Raw genomic sequence first — 13,225 nt, forward strand, 5'->3', positions numbered from 1 at the left:
TTGGGGGAAAGAAGTTCACATAACCCCCATAACTATTGTCTTTGGGACGCTAACCCCCCTAACTATTAAATGGGACACATAACCCCCTAAGTATCCAATACCGGTTAATTAACCCCCTCAGGCCCTCATGGCTGTTTTGATAGGTGGTTTTGTCCATGTGGACAGTGGTATTAGGCTAGGCGATACCTGGTCCGGTCGAAACAGGCCGCACCGAACCTCCTCTCTCTGCTTCGCTACTGCCGCTCCACTTCGCTCCTCTCCATGGTACTCCGCTCTCTCTCCAGTCGACGAGGCCGATGATCGGCGGTACTTCTTCAGGAGTGGAGGACGGCATGGCTTGGTCGAGTTCTCGCGCCGCTCCGCTCGCGCCACTCTGTTCCTCTCTCCTGTCGACAAATACAGGTCCAATCTGATGCAGAGGAGAACACTGAATTGGGGTCCCTGTTTTTCTGTAACAATCAATAGATCGATGCTACAGGCAGTCTGTTTTTTCTATCGGAAAAATGAAATCAGCAAATGATGGTGGTCCAAGAGAGTCCATGGTAACTGTCCAAAAGATTCCACTGCAGTTCGATGCATAGGAGAACACTTCACATTGCCTGCGATGATCATGTTGCTCGTAAGTCTGAATAAGAAAAAGTTAGCCTCTCACTGTTTGTAAAATAAAAAGGCCATGCGAATTACTTATGAATTAAGATATTTGAAATAACATGGGAACTTCAGTCTGATTGATTCGCAAGTCACAGGCGGTGATATGTTTTTCAACTCTTCTATTTTGCACTAGTACAAATGCTCGTGCGTTGCTACGGGTACTCATATTTTATTTCTTAATGCACATATATAATTCAAATTTCTTGAAATGTATGATTTTTTTGAATTGGTGAACCTATTTTGGAAATAGAATATTTTTGTAAAATAATGAACAATTTTTTGAATGTCCATGAACAATTATTGGACAACATGAACATTTTTTTTCTAATGCATGATTTATTTTTGTTACAAGCGAGCAACTTATAGCACACGAACTTTTTATTTTCTATTATTTAAAAAATAGTGAAATATTAAAATTTTCAGATTCACCGTGATCGGTTATTGAAAGCTAACTTATTTATTTATTTATTTTAGACAAACAAACATAATGTATCAACTTAAACCATGGCGGAAATCAAAGGCAGGAGGGCCCTCTATCACGGCAAATCAGAAGCGAAAAGCAACTATCACCTGTGGCCACCCTCCATCGTGTGATTCATCTAACTCCCCGCATGCGTTGTTACCCTATATGACGGTGGCGGCCGCGCTTGATGAATCTAAGTATGCAATTTTGTCCCCGTCTTGATTTTTATGCCCGTAATTTTTGTTATTTAAACCTCGCTACGCCGCATCTATAGTTCATTCGTTCACATGCTAGAGTCCAACGCCGTAAAGGTCGAGACATCTCGGCTGCCCCCCCTTCGACGATGAGTGCGAACCAGAGGCAAAAGAGGAGGGAGACAGGTAGAAGAGGTGGAGTAGGGAGGCCTCGGCTGCTGCGTACAGCCTTTCAATTGTGAATATCTAACAAATTTTAAAATAACTTCACAAATGGAAAGTCTTAAAGGGAACTATGTTTCCTCTATTTCTTTATTTTAAGCATAGCATTACAGTTGACCCATCAACTCATTACAAACTCCTAACTTGATATATGTATGAAAGGATCCATATATATTGTACAAACCCCAAAATGCATCTAGATGTAAAATGATACATGTTGGATTTCTTCTCCTTCACAATTTTATTTTCCTCTCAATCGCACAAAACTATGGATTGAACTAACGCACAAAAAAGGAATAACCAAACACAAGTTACTCTTAAATAAGTTTTTGCACAAATATCCCTCCAAACAACCCTCAATTTTTTGGAGACCAACACAAACAACTTACATTATATTAGGAAAATCAACTTGCCATCAGGTAGTTTACAAAAACATAAGATCTTCCAAAGCATATTAGATCAGTCTTGTGAGCCATCATTTCAACACAGAAGATGGGGCCAGGTGGAGTCCCATGCCACTGATGTTCAACCACACCCTGAATCACCTACACCAGGAATTGACATGTCCCTGATCTGGCGGGTTACCCCATCCTCTATGGTATAATCAGAAGGCGCCGTCTCCTTCCGGAGGAGCCACCCACCCTCAAGCACCACCACCACCACCATGCCTTAGTCCGGCCACCGCCACCAATGGCCGTGTTGTCTTCCTTACGCCCTCTCCGGTTTCCCCGGCCTCTCCTCTACCTTCCTACTGAACATGCGGAGCACCCCTTTTCTTGTTCATGCAACAAAATAAAAACCAATTGAAGTATCATGAATAATCAACAGATTTTATAGGTGAAGGTGCAAACAAAGTGGTACATACTACATACACTTGTTCTCTCCCTGAAAAAATCATCATGGAGAGATTATATGTCATGTTCTCCAGCTCCACATAAACAGTGCAACATCAAGAAATTCAAGCTCATCCATCAATTATCATCCAACTCCAGCTTGTCTCCTTGATATGATGCCCTACAGGGAAGTGATAGATGCATCAATATAAGCAACAAGGAAGCAGCTTATTAAGAATGCAGCAGAGATAACTATATGCCTCTATCATAAACATGATGTAGCATCCTTCATTCTCTTAATTTTCCGGAGGTTCCACCTGGTCAGGGGCATGGTTCAGATTGGTCAAATCGAGCGTGATGTTCCAAAATGATCCCAGGCTTATGTTGTTTGTTAAGAAGCAACTGCTTTCAATATTGATAACCTTGATTACACATATGTTGTAGCTCTTCATAAGGATATGCTATAGGTCACATTGAACTATATTGAAATGATCAATACACCAAAGCTTCTAATAACATTCAAGCTATAGCCTGACAATAAAGGGAAGGTCCCATGTCAATGACGCTTTGTTTGTGATCATGATACAAATCATAGAAGTACTTGGGTGGTTAGAACTTAATTGGAATCTGTAGCTAGTTTGAAGGGTGGGCTTCTCCGATTTTGTTGGTGCTCAACTAATTGTAGAGGATTGGACAAAGGCCGTAATTTCTCTTTGCATGAGTCACCACTGAATTCAAAATAGTAGTTGATACATGGAACATAACTACTACAACGGAGTCTGCACACCACACTTCTAAATTTGTACTTTAGGTGCATGAATGAACTCCTCGCCCCAAAGCCACACTCAGTTCTGCGTTCTGTGATATGCAAAGTCTCAGAGCAAGCATTTCTTTCGCCTAATTCTTACATGAGAGAGCTGTCTCGCACCTGACTCCCGAGCCTTCCTACAATATCATGGAGTATCAAAATGGAGTTGATCTACGCAAAACAAATTATATTATAAAGTTAAGTATATATTAAAAATATAAGCGACAAATATCTCACCTATGATGTAATGATCTCTTTGTAGACAATCTTCTTCGTTTTTTTATTACCATCATCCAGGATGACCGGATTCTTGACGTTCTCGATAGCGGTGGATCTTGATAGCTACATAAAACTGACCATGAGAGAACACCGACTCAGGCATGTGCTGTAATTCAATAATTGTTTCATGGTACGCAAAACATCTATAAAAATAGCTTTATATGTTATGCAATTCCACTTGATTTTTACTACTTCCTCTGTCCAGTAAAAAATGTCCTAGATTATTCTAAATTTCAATACATGCATCTAAATTTAGACCAATCTAAACTATCCTTTATGGCAACGAGGGAGTTTTTTTTGCCTATTCCCTTTTATAAGATGTTATCACAGGATGGACCAATCATTCAGTGCAGTATCTGGAAATTGATAAAGCAGTAAGTAAAACATGAAATAGCTCAGGCAGTAAGTAAAACAGGGAAGTCCTACTAAGGCTGCTCACTGCTCACAACCGGGACGGACGGCTGCATAATACATATATTTTTTTACCGAAGAAGCTGCACTTACAAAATACTTAAGGCTAGAGACACATAACGACCAACATCATGAATTTTATGACAAAGTATATCATATAATTGTTGTTTCAATCACTGAAAAATGGCATCAACCTTACCAAACATGGATCTAATAATCATCAACTTATGCAACCGTCATTTCAACCCAACTAAGTATAAAAAGCCACATACTTTTGAGCTGGCTATGTTTTTCATGACGAATTTGCAGCAGATGAGAGTAAATTGTGTTATCACCTGCATATCATGTAACTAGAAAAACAATTAATAATTCAGGAGAAATTATAACTTTACCCACGCTTCAGATTATTTGATCCATGTGTGTTATCACCAGATTTTGGCTAAATCAGGAGGTGGGCCGCGATCAAGATGGGCTTGGAAGATTACATATGGAAGATCTATGAAGCGGCCTTACACGGAGAATTTGGGCTAGTTAGCCCGTGTATCTTAGTATAATAGATGGTGTATCGATTTAGAAGTTAGAGTTTATCTCGTGCACGGTTTAGTGCACGCCCACATTAGAAAGTCCGCTGGACTATAAATATGTACCTAGGGTTTATGGAATAAACAACAACTCACGTTCAACCCCAAAAACAAACCAATCTCGGCGCATCGCCAACTCCTTCGTCTCGAGGGTTTCTATCAGGTAAGCGACATGCTGCCTAGATCGCATCTTGCGATCTAGGCAGCACAAGCCCCACGTTGTTCATGCGTTGCTCGTACCGAAGCGCTTTTGATGGCGAGCAACGTAGTTATCATTAGATGTGTTAGGGTTAGCATTGTTCTTCGTTTAAGCATGCTTATGTAGTGCAACCCTTGCATATCTAGCCGCCCTCACGCCTATCTTAGGTGTGGGGGCGGCACCCGCTGATCATTATTTAGTAGATCTGATCCGTTACGATTGCTCCTTGTTCTACAAGGATTAGTTTAATATCCGCAATAGTTAGGCCTTACAAAGGGGGAGGATCCAGTGGCACGTAGGGTGGCGTTCGCAGGTCCTAAACGGGATGTTCCGAGGATCAACTTCATGTTGGTTTTTTGGCCTTGTTTAGGATCGGCTTACGAGCACCGTGCGTGGCCGCGAGGCCCAACCTAGAGTAGGATGATCCGATTATGCGGTGAAAACCCTAAATCGTCGTAGATCTCATTAGCTCTATCTTGATCAAGCAGGACCACCAAGTATTCGTGCACCCCGTACGAATCATGGGTGGATCGGCTCTTTGAGCCGATTCACGGGATAACCCGAGAGCCGATCGAGGCTCGTATTTAATGTTTACATGTATGCCCCGCAGAAACTAAGCGAGGCATCCCCATCACCTCCCTGACCAGGTATAGGTCAGGTGGCACGCCCTTGCACTTCGCAACGCCGCGTGTGACCAGAAGAGCATTGCGGGCCGTCGCTCGGAGGGGTCTCAGCCAGCCGCAGCTCTAGGCTCTTCCCGGCTCTACGGTGTTGACAAGGCCGCCGCCCGCCGGTGGGTTTTGGCAATCAACACATTCTCGGCACGACCGGTGGGACCATCGTCTACATCAACCACATCGCCATCTACATCTGAGATGGCGGACGGCACGCCAGCCACATGCGACGAGATCAAAGCCATCCTCGAAGCCGCACTCTTCGGCTCTTCCCACCGAACCCACTCCCATGGCGTCAGGGGGAGGGGTTCCACGCCCGAAGGCGCACTTGATGGGAGAGATCTCTCCACCCCGTCGGAGGAGCGCACCGGGTCTCGAAGCATGGGGATCTGCCCAAGGAGCTCAGAAGGAAACATGACGGGATTAAGGCAACCCTTGGAACCGAACTCATCGGCTCCGCTGAGAAGACCCGGCCGCACGATATCAGGCTCGGTAGAAACCCACGTCCGGGTCCCGGTGTCGACACGGTGGATCTCAGCCACCCCATAGATCAGCCAAAGTTTTCCTTTGGTGTCAATATGGCAGGATCTGCAAGCCGCCATGACAAAGAGGAAACAGAAAGCAGCCACTCCCGTGGCGAGGATGAAGAGGGAGCCGATCCGCGCGACCAACCCCGAGGTGAAGACAGGCGGTACCTGGCAAGGGAGGGAATAAGAAGCATGCGGTATCAGCGCCCACGCTCCAAGCACCCTCTCAACAAATACGAGCAACACCACGACCGACGTCGGCACTACGACGCGGACGATGAAAGGAATTTCCGGTCTGATGCCGAGATCGGAAGGCACCGCCAACATAGCGGAAGCAACAACGGGTACGATCGTCGCGCCGAAGGGAGGCCAAGGGGGCAGAGTGACATGGATAAGCACTGGGACTGCCCGTTCTTCAAACATTGCTGGGACTCAGGGATGAGCCGATTGCCAACAATCGAGGACCGCCCGTAATGCAAACAAAGGAAGAAGGGTGCCGCTAACGTGTCCGTGTTCAGCCCGGCTAGGGCCTTTCCCGCATCGGAACAAGCGTGCCGAGTCCCCTCGCATGGAAGATCTCGAGGAGCTAGAGGACGGTGGTGAAGAATACAAATATCATCAGCCCCGTATGGTGCCCCGATGGGCTCAGCCCGTTCCCGTAAGCAAAGAGTCCAGCGTCCGCGTGGGTTGGAAGAAACCGAAAGATTATACTCGCGCACGCTAAGGAAGGCACGGCCTGATCTCGGCCGCTAAAATTCTGCGAACCCCGGACGAGGAAGGTCAACCACAAAGAAAAGAGTGGCGCCCGAACAGAGAAAAGCCGATGATGAAACATCGGCCGGCACAAATATGGTGTTTATCCTCCCTTCGGAGTTCGCGTGCTCCAGGATTAGATGAGACATCCGTGGCACAACTTGATCGCGGCCCACGGCCGGTTATCTTTGAGAAGCCACGAGACAGGAGCTACAGGCATCCGAAGGCCCCGTACTTACGAGGGTATATCGATGGGAGGCCCGTAAACAGGATGCCGGTGGACACCGGAGCGGCAAGCTAACATCATGCCGTACTCTATGCTACGTCGGGCCGGGACGCTCGAGTTCGGATCTAATCAAGACCAACGTAACGTTGAGCGATTTCAACGGCCAAGCGTCCGAGGCACAAGGAGTTCTGAACGTGGATCCGACCGTAGGAAGAAAAACCATCCCTACGGCGTTCTTTATCGTTGATAGCACGAGCAGCTATGCCGTTTTGCCGGGAAGAGATTGGATCCACGCCAACCGCCGCATTCCCTCCACGATGCACCAATGCATAATACAGTGGGATGGTGATGAGGTAGAGGTCGTCCAAGCCGACGACTCGGCTGAAGTCTCAACGGCCGGCATGAACGCATGGGAAGCAAGCAGGCCAAGAACCCCTCTCGTGCATCAAATTGGACGACTGCGAGCGCATCGATGTAACAAAGGGAAGGGTTAAGCTAGTTTTATCCACTGGCCTGACCATGTAGTTGAAGCCAAGCGATGTGCAAGTCGGCGAGGCTGATCCTTGTGATCGGCCCCAAGGGTCTATGAAGGAGCATTACAAAACCTTCACTGAGCAAACAACGTGGAGGCCGATTCCAGTAATCGGCCGTGAATATCCTCACCCACCATTCTGCCTGGGTTCAACATGTTATCCAACGGAGCCGATACCATCAATTCTCTTGACGTAATCGGCTCGGGGGCACCCGTGTAGATAAAATACGAGGATATGCAACGGAAGCATCTCATCTTCTGTTGATGGGTATTGGAATATGGGGGCCGATACACAAGTCGGCCGAAAAAATTCGAAAATTTTCAAGCATAGCCGATGCACAGACATCGACTTAAGAGCAGAGGGCGTCAGAAATGCGAAGACGTTCTCACCGGAAGTTGCTTCAGCCTGCCAAAGACGATGAGCTGATCTGGTCAGCAAGGCGCAAGGTTTGGACTGAAGAAGCTCGGGGGAGGGCGGCTCGCCCTGAAATTCCCTCACTTTAAAGAGCCGATTTTGTTGAATCGGTTGATACGGCGTTGCGAGTTGGAAACCAAGGATGATCGACGCGATCAGCTCGCTGCTATTCTCACCCGACTAAGGCCCGGGGCAGCTCACCTTGAAGGTTATCTCGCTCCGGGAGCCGATTTCGTTGGAATCGGCTAAATTCTCGCACCACAAGTTACCTGAAGAATGGTGCTTATGTTGCGAAATTATCATAGCCTGCTGGATCGGCTGTATGGACCCTCGACGGAAGGGAGGTGATCGGCTGGTGGCCTTGCAGGATAGCTCTCTTGGACAAGGTTGAGCCCGCCCCGAAATTTCAACGGTGATGATCCATTCTTTATCCTCGCCTTGGCTGAGACTCGGGGGGCAGCTCGCCCTCGAGGTCTAACCAACTCTGTCGAAATGGGCTCACTCCTCGTGACGGCTCGTTCAAGAAACAGTGATTGTTGTAGAAGGAAGCTGCCAGAGCTGAGCGAGCAGAGTTCGGAGAGGATAATTTAAAAGGAGACCTGACATTATTTCAGGAGTTTTGCCGCTAAGTTCAACATGCCATCTTGAGAGATCTGCGGATTTGCGCGATTAGGGCGTGGCCTTGTTTGGCAAGGAGTTTGGGTCTGGGTGGATCTATCTTGAAATCTATCGTGAGAGACCGATGCGATGCCATCGGCTTGTTGGGTATTGTCCAGTTGGGCAATCGGCAGAATCAGAACGAAAGACAATCGGCTAAATTATCATAAAAGGAATCGGCAAAATCGAGTTGGGGAATTTCTTCATTGATAAGCCAGATTTCTTACATAGAAGAGCTGATTGCTCTCAAAAGGAAATACCAGGGGGATACATTGCCCCGTCTCGCTATCGCTAGCCCTATGCTAAGACCCTATCTAGGGGCCGCCGCTACCCTCGCCGTCGCCGCCGCCGTCGTCACCACCGCCGGCGCTGCTCCCCGCCGGCTCGTCATCACCTGCTCCGCCGGCCGCCGACAGAACCTTCGTCATCTTCATCCTCTTCGTCGCCGTCGTCGGCCACCGTCGACGTCGCTGAAGTTCCCGGGCCGAGGTGGCGGCGTTTGGCCGGCGGCTCGTCGGAGGAGCTGTCTTCATCCTCCTCCTCCTCTTCCTCCTCCTTCACCTCCTCGGAGGTGGTGAAGTCCGCCCAGAGAGGTGGTCGTCTTCGCTTCTCCTCCACCACTTCCTCGTCAGCAAGGAAGCGGAGGTCGCTCTCCCCGTCGGTGTGGGATTTGTCATCCTCGGACCTAACGGAGGAGTCATGGTCCTCTTTGTCCCACTTCGTTGGGGCGAGGATGTCGTACGCCGCTTGCGTACCCCACGAGGGCGTCGACTCTCGGATGGGGGAGGACACGTGGGAAAGATCCGACGAAGAAGAAGAGGAAGAGGAAGAGGACATGGTTGCAGGGGAGGGTTTTTTGGAGCGCTACTGCGGAAGGGGTAAAGAGGAGAACTGTTCGATGCGGTTAAATAAAAGGAGGTGGGGGTTTTTAATTTCCGAGCAGTTCTCGAGGATATGGTGCCAAAACTGTCAAATCGTGCAGAGAAGTTGGGAAGGCAAGTCGTCATGATGAGGCATGCTGCGACAGCTCCGCTCTCGCCGTGACACGACCCCTCCGAGGAAAAACGAGTGGTTTTGAAATTATCATTACCAAAACCAGGGGGGCATGTGTTATCACCGCATTTTGGCTAAATCAGGAGGTGGGCCGCGATCAAGATGGGCTTGGAAGATTACATATGGAAGATCTATGAAGCGGCCTTACACGGAGAATTTGGGCTAGTTAGCCCGTGTATCTTAGTATAATAGATGGTGTATCGATTTAGAAGTTAGAGTTTATCTCGTGCACGGTTTAGTGCACGCCCACATTAGAAAGTCCGCCGGACTATAAATATGTACCTAGGGTTTATGGAATAAACAACAACTCACGTTCAACCCCAAAAACAAACCAATCTCGGCGCATCGCCAACTCCTTCGTCTCGAGGGTTTCTATCAGGTAAGCGACATGTCTGCCTAGATCGCATCTTGCGATCTAGGCAAGCACAAGCCCCACGTTGTTCATGCGTTGCTCGTACTGAAGCGCTTTTGATGGCGAGCAACGTAGTTATCATTAGATGTGTTAGGGTTAGCATTGTTCTTCGTTTAAGCATGCTTATGTAGTGCAACCCTTGCATATCTAGCCGCCCTCACGCCTATCTTAGGTGTGGGGCGGCACCCCGCTTGATCATTATTTAGTAGATCTGATCCGTTACGATTGCTCCTTGTTCTACAAGGATTAGTTTAATATCTCGCAATAGTTAGGCCTTACAAAGGGGGGAGGATCCAAGGGCACGTAGGGTGGCGTTCGCAGGTCCTAAACGGGATGTTCCGAGGATCAACTTCATGTTGGTTTTTTGGCCTTGTTTAGGATCGGCTTACGAGCACCGTGCGTGGCCGCGAGGCCCAACCTAGAGTAGGATGATCCGATTATGCGGTGAAAACCCTAAATCGTCGTAGATCTCATTAGCTCTATCTTGATCAAGCAGGACCACCAAGTATTCGTGCACCCCGTACGAATCATGGGTGGATCGGCTCTTTGAGCCGATTCACGGGATAACCCGAGAGCCGATCGAGGCTCGTATTTAATGTTTACATGTATGCCCCGCAGGAAACTAAGCGAGGCATCCCCATCACCTTCCCCGACCAGGTATAGGTCAGGTGGCACGCCCTTGCACTTCGCAACGCCGCGTGTGACCAGAAGAGCATTGCGGGCCGTCGCTCGGAGGGGTCTCAGCCAGCCGCAGCTCTAGGCTCTTCCCGGCTCTACGGTGTTGACAAGGCCGCTGCCCGCCGGTGGGTTTTGGCAGTCAACAATGTGATGATTCAGATTTGTTTTGTCGACCATCCCTCCTCCGCTTTATCTACAACAATTGCACAACAGATGATCAAATCACAGAGTTACTACAACTCCTGGAAAGCAACAGTGTTGAAACTAATTCCAGAAAACTTATGTTGTTGGAAGAAGGTAAAAAAGAAAAGAAACACATGTCCGATAAAGAACAAAAGCTGTTTGTTCTTCAAATTCAGGAATCTCTATTCTGGAGCTTGTACCGAGGCATGAAGTTCTTTTCAGATAAAGACCAAACTGCTAATATGCTTACAACCAAAACATTGAATAAAATTCCAGCGAAGTGGCAACAGAACAACACCTCAATAGGTAACAACACCAATAAAGACCGGAGAGAGGGGATATGAATTGTAACGCAGGGAGGAGGCGGCCTTATTGCGGATTGTGTGTGAGGGAGGCAGCAAAAAATCAGGCAAGTATGCGACATGATAAATTCCACGTTATTTATAGATTTTCACCTACTTTCTGTTAAAGCTGCTCTGGGTTTTGTTTTATCTGAAGTCTGAGCCTGCCATGATTATTAATTTTAATTTGAATGTACTCACCTAGTTGGACTGTACTTTCCCATTCACGAACTATGAACGGCACACTGGAGTACCTTTGAACCATAATAAACAACGGTTTGTTACTTCCAAAACATAGAAGCAATAAGAAGCTTTCAACTAAATGATTGGCTTGCCTCAAATTATTGTTGCAAAGAGACAGAGAATCAGTTACCGTATTATTTTGGTATGTCCGATGTTTCGTCGCATGACTTCGCTTGGTGTCAGACTCGGAGCTAGCATAATGGTTATAAGCACTAGAAGGTGACTAACTATACTATCTACGCACCTCCATCAAATACCTTATTTGGACAAATGTGCACAAACAAGTTTACATGCAATCTTCTTTGGTGTACATAAACAATGACTGGACATGGGAAGGAAAGAATAACCTGCTTGTGATTGACATTGTAGCATCCATTCTGGCTGCGATTTAGAATGCCTTGGTTCCTATTAGACGACTTGAACATGTAGAACATAAAGGTGTAGAATGCCCTGGAGTTGGGGAGACGATGGGTACGAGAATCTCGGTCGGTGCAAACTAAAGAATGTCCACTCTATAATAAAAAGCATTTCAGAGTACTGGTTTTGCAATGAACAATCACATTTAGATGTGCATGTGACGGATCAGGTGGACTACAAAAGCTCCAAAGTATGAAATGAGAATCCAAGAACCGGTTATACTTAGATGCAGAATCACAATTTATTGTACTCCTGGAGGTGCCACTATACTGTGTCCCTGTTTTTATACCATTATACAAGGTTCCTAAAGTTGTCGTTCACAGTAATTTTTTCCTTGTATCAAAGATGTTTAACCTATGATTTGAACATGAAGATGTCGAATCAGCAACATATTTAATGGAAAGGTAAACACACATGTGTAAGGACCATATATCAAGTGTAATAGGGCTCAGATAATTTCTTAAATCAGTAATTCGGAGGACAAAGTCCTCACGCTCTCATGTACCGAGCATTCAACTTCAGTGATAAGACCAAAATACCAAATAGTGCAATAAAAGGCCACACACACGATTTAGATCTCAGGCCATACAAAAATTCTCAAATTCAACTTACGTAGTTCTAGTTGATATAAAATTATTCTCAGCACAAAGTACCACAAAGATGCAGGTATGAACCAATAAAAATCAATGTCGTCATTTCCTTGTGGATTTACCTTCTACTGATACTACCACTGGAGTGCATCCCCATCGCCGCATCTGTTAGTGAGTATCGGATCGACTTGATTATGAAGGTTGGGGTCGGATCTTCGGAAGGAGGAGGCCGTCCACTTGGGGGTGCTCGGGCCGGAGCTTTTGCTGGAGAAGGACCGAACTTTGAGAAGGACGAACCTTGAGATCAGGAATGAGGTCATCTGGACGTGAGGACTCGCTCCTCTCACTGGTTAGGAGTTCAGCTTTGGATATCCAGGGAGACGGCTGGGGAGGGCGGGCTGGGGCAAGGAGACGGCTGAGAGGGGCGGCGGGGCTGGGGAGGGGAGACGAGATCGGCAGCTGCAAGACCGTGGGCTAGGGTTCAATCTGAGGAGGTCGGGGTTGACGGTAGGGGGCGAAGGTCTGAGGACTGCGGGTTCTATTTCCCAATACGTATGAGGGACCTAAATGCAAAACTGTGCGCGAGGATTGACGAAGCGGACGACGGACGACGAAACGTATTGTGGCAGAATAAGGAACCCTTTAGTCTTTTAAAGTAGTAGAGATTAGGAGTTCAGCTTTGGATATCCAGGGAGACGGCTGGGGAGGGCGGGCTGGGGCAAGGAGACGGCTGAGAGGGGCGGCGGGGCTGGGGAGGGGAGACGAGATCGGCAGCTGCAAGACCGTGGGCTAGGGTTCAATCTGAGGAGGTCGGGGTTGACGGTAGGGGGCGAAGGTCTGAGGACTGCGGGTTCTATTTCCCAATACGTATGAGGGACCTAAA

The 13,225-nt window shown here is 47.4% G+C and overlaps 1 long non-coding RNA gene across 2 annotated transcripts; it reads right to left on the reverse strand.

Moving 5' to 3' along the window:
* Window positions 1-1,886: 1,886 nt before the first annotated feature.
* Window positions 1,887-12,724, reverse strand: LOC124648992. 2 transcript variants are annotated; one of them, XR_006986497.1, is made up of 3 exons: window positions 12,465-12,724; window positions 3,409-3,523; window positions 1,887-3,308 (listed from the first exon to the last, which is right to left on the reverse strand). It is a non-coding gene; the product is annotated as an uncharacterized LOC124648992 (long non-coding RNA). The 2 variants fall into 2 exon arrangements; XR_006986498.1 differs by lacking the exon at window positions 12,465-12,724 and adding an exon at window positions 11,683-11,831.
* Window positions 12,725-13,225: the final 501 nt, after the last annotated feature.

Source organism: Lolium rigidum, chromosome 4 (genome assembly GCF_022539505.1).
Source record: "Lolium rigidum isolate FL_2022 chromosome 4, APGP_CSIRO_Lrig_0.1, whole genome shotgun sequence".
Classification (NCBI taxonomy): Eukaryota; Viridiplantae; Streptophyta; class Magnoliopsida; order Poales; family Poaceae; genus Lolium; species Lolium rigidum.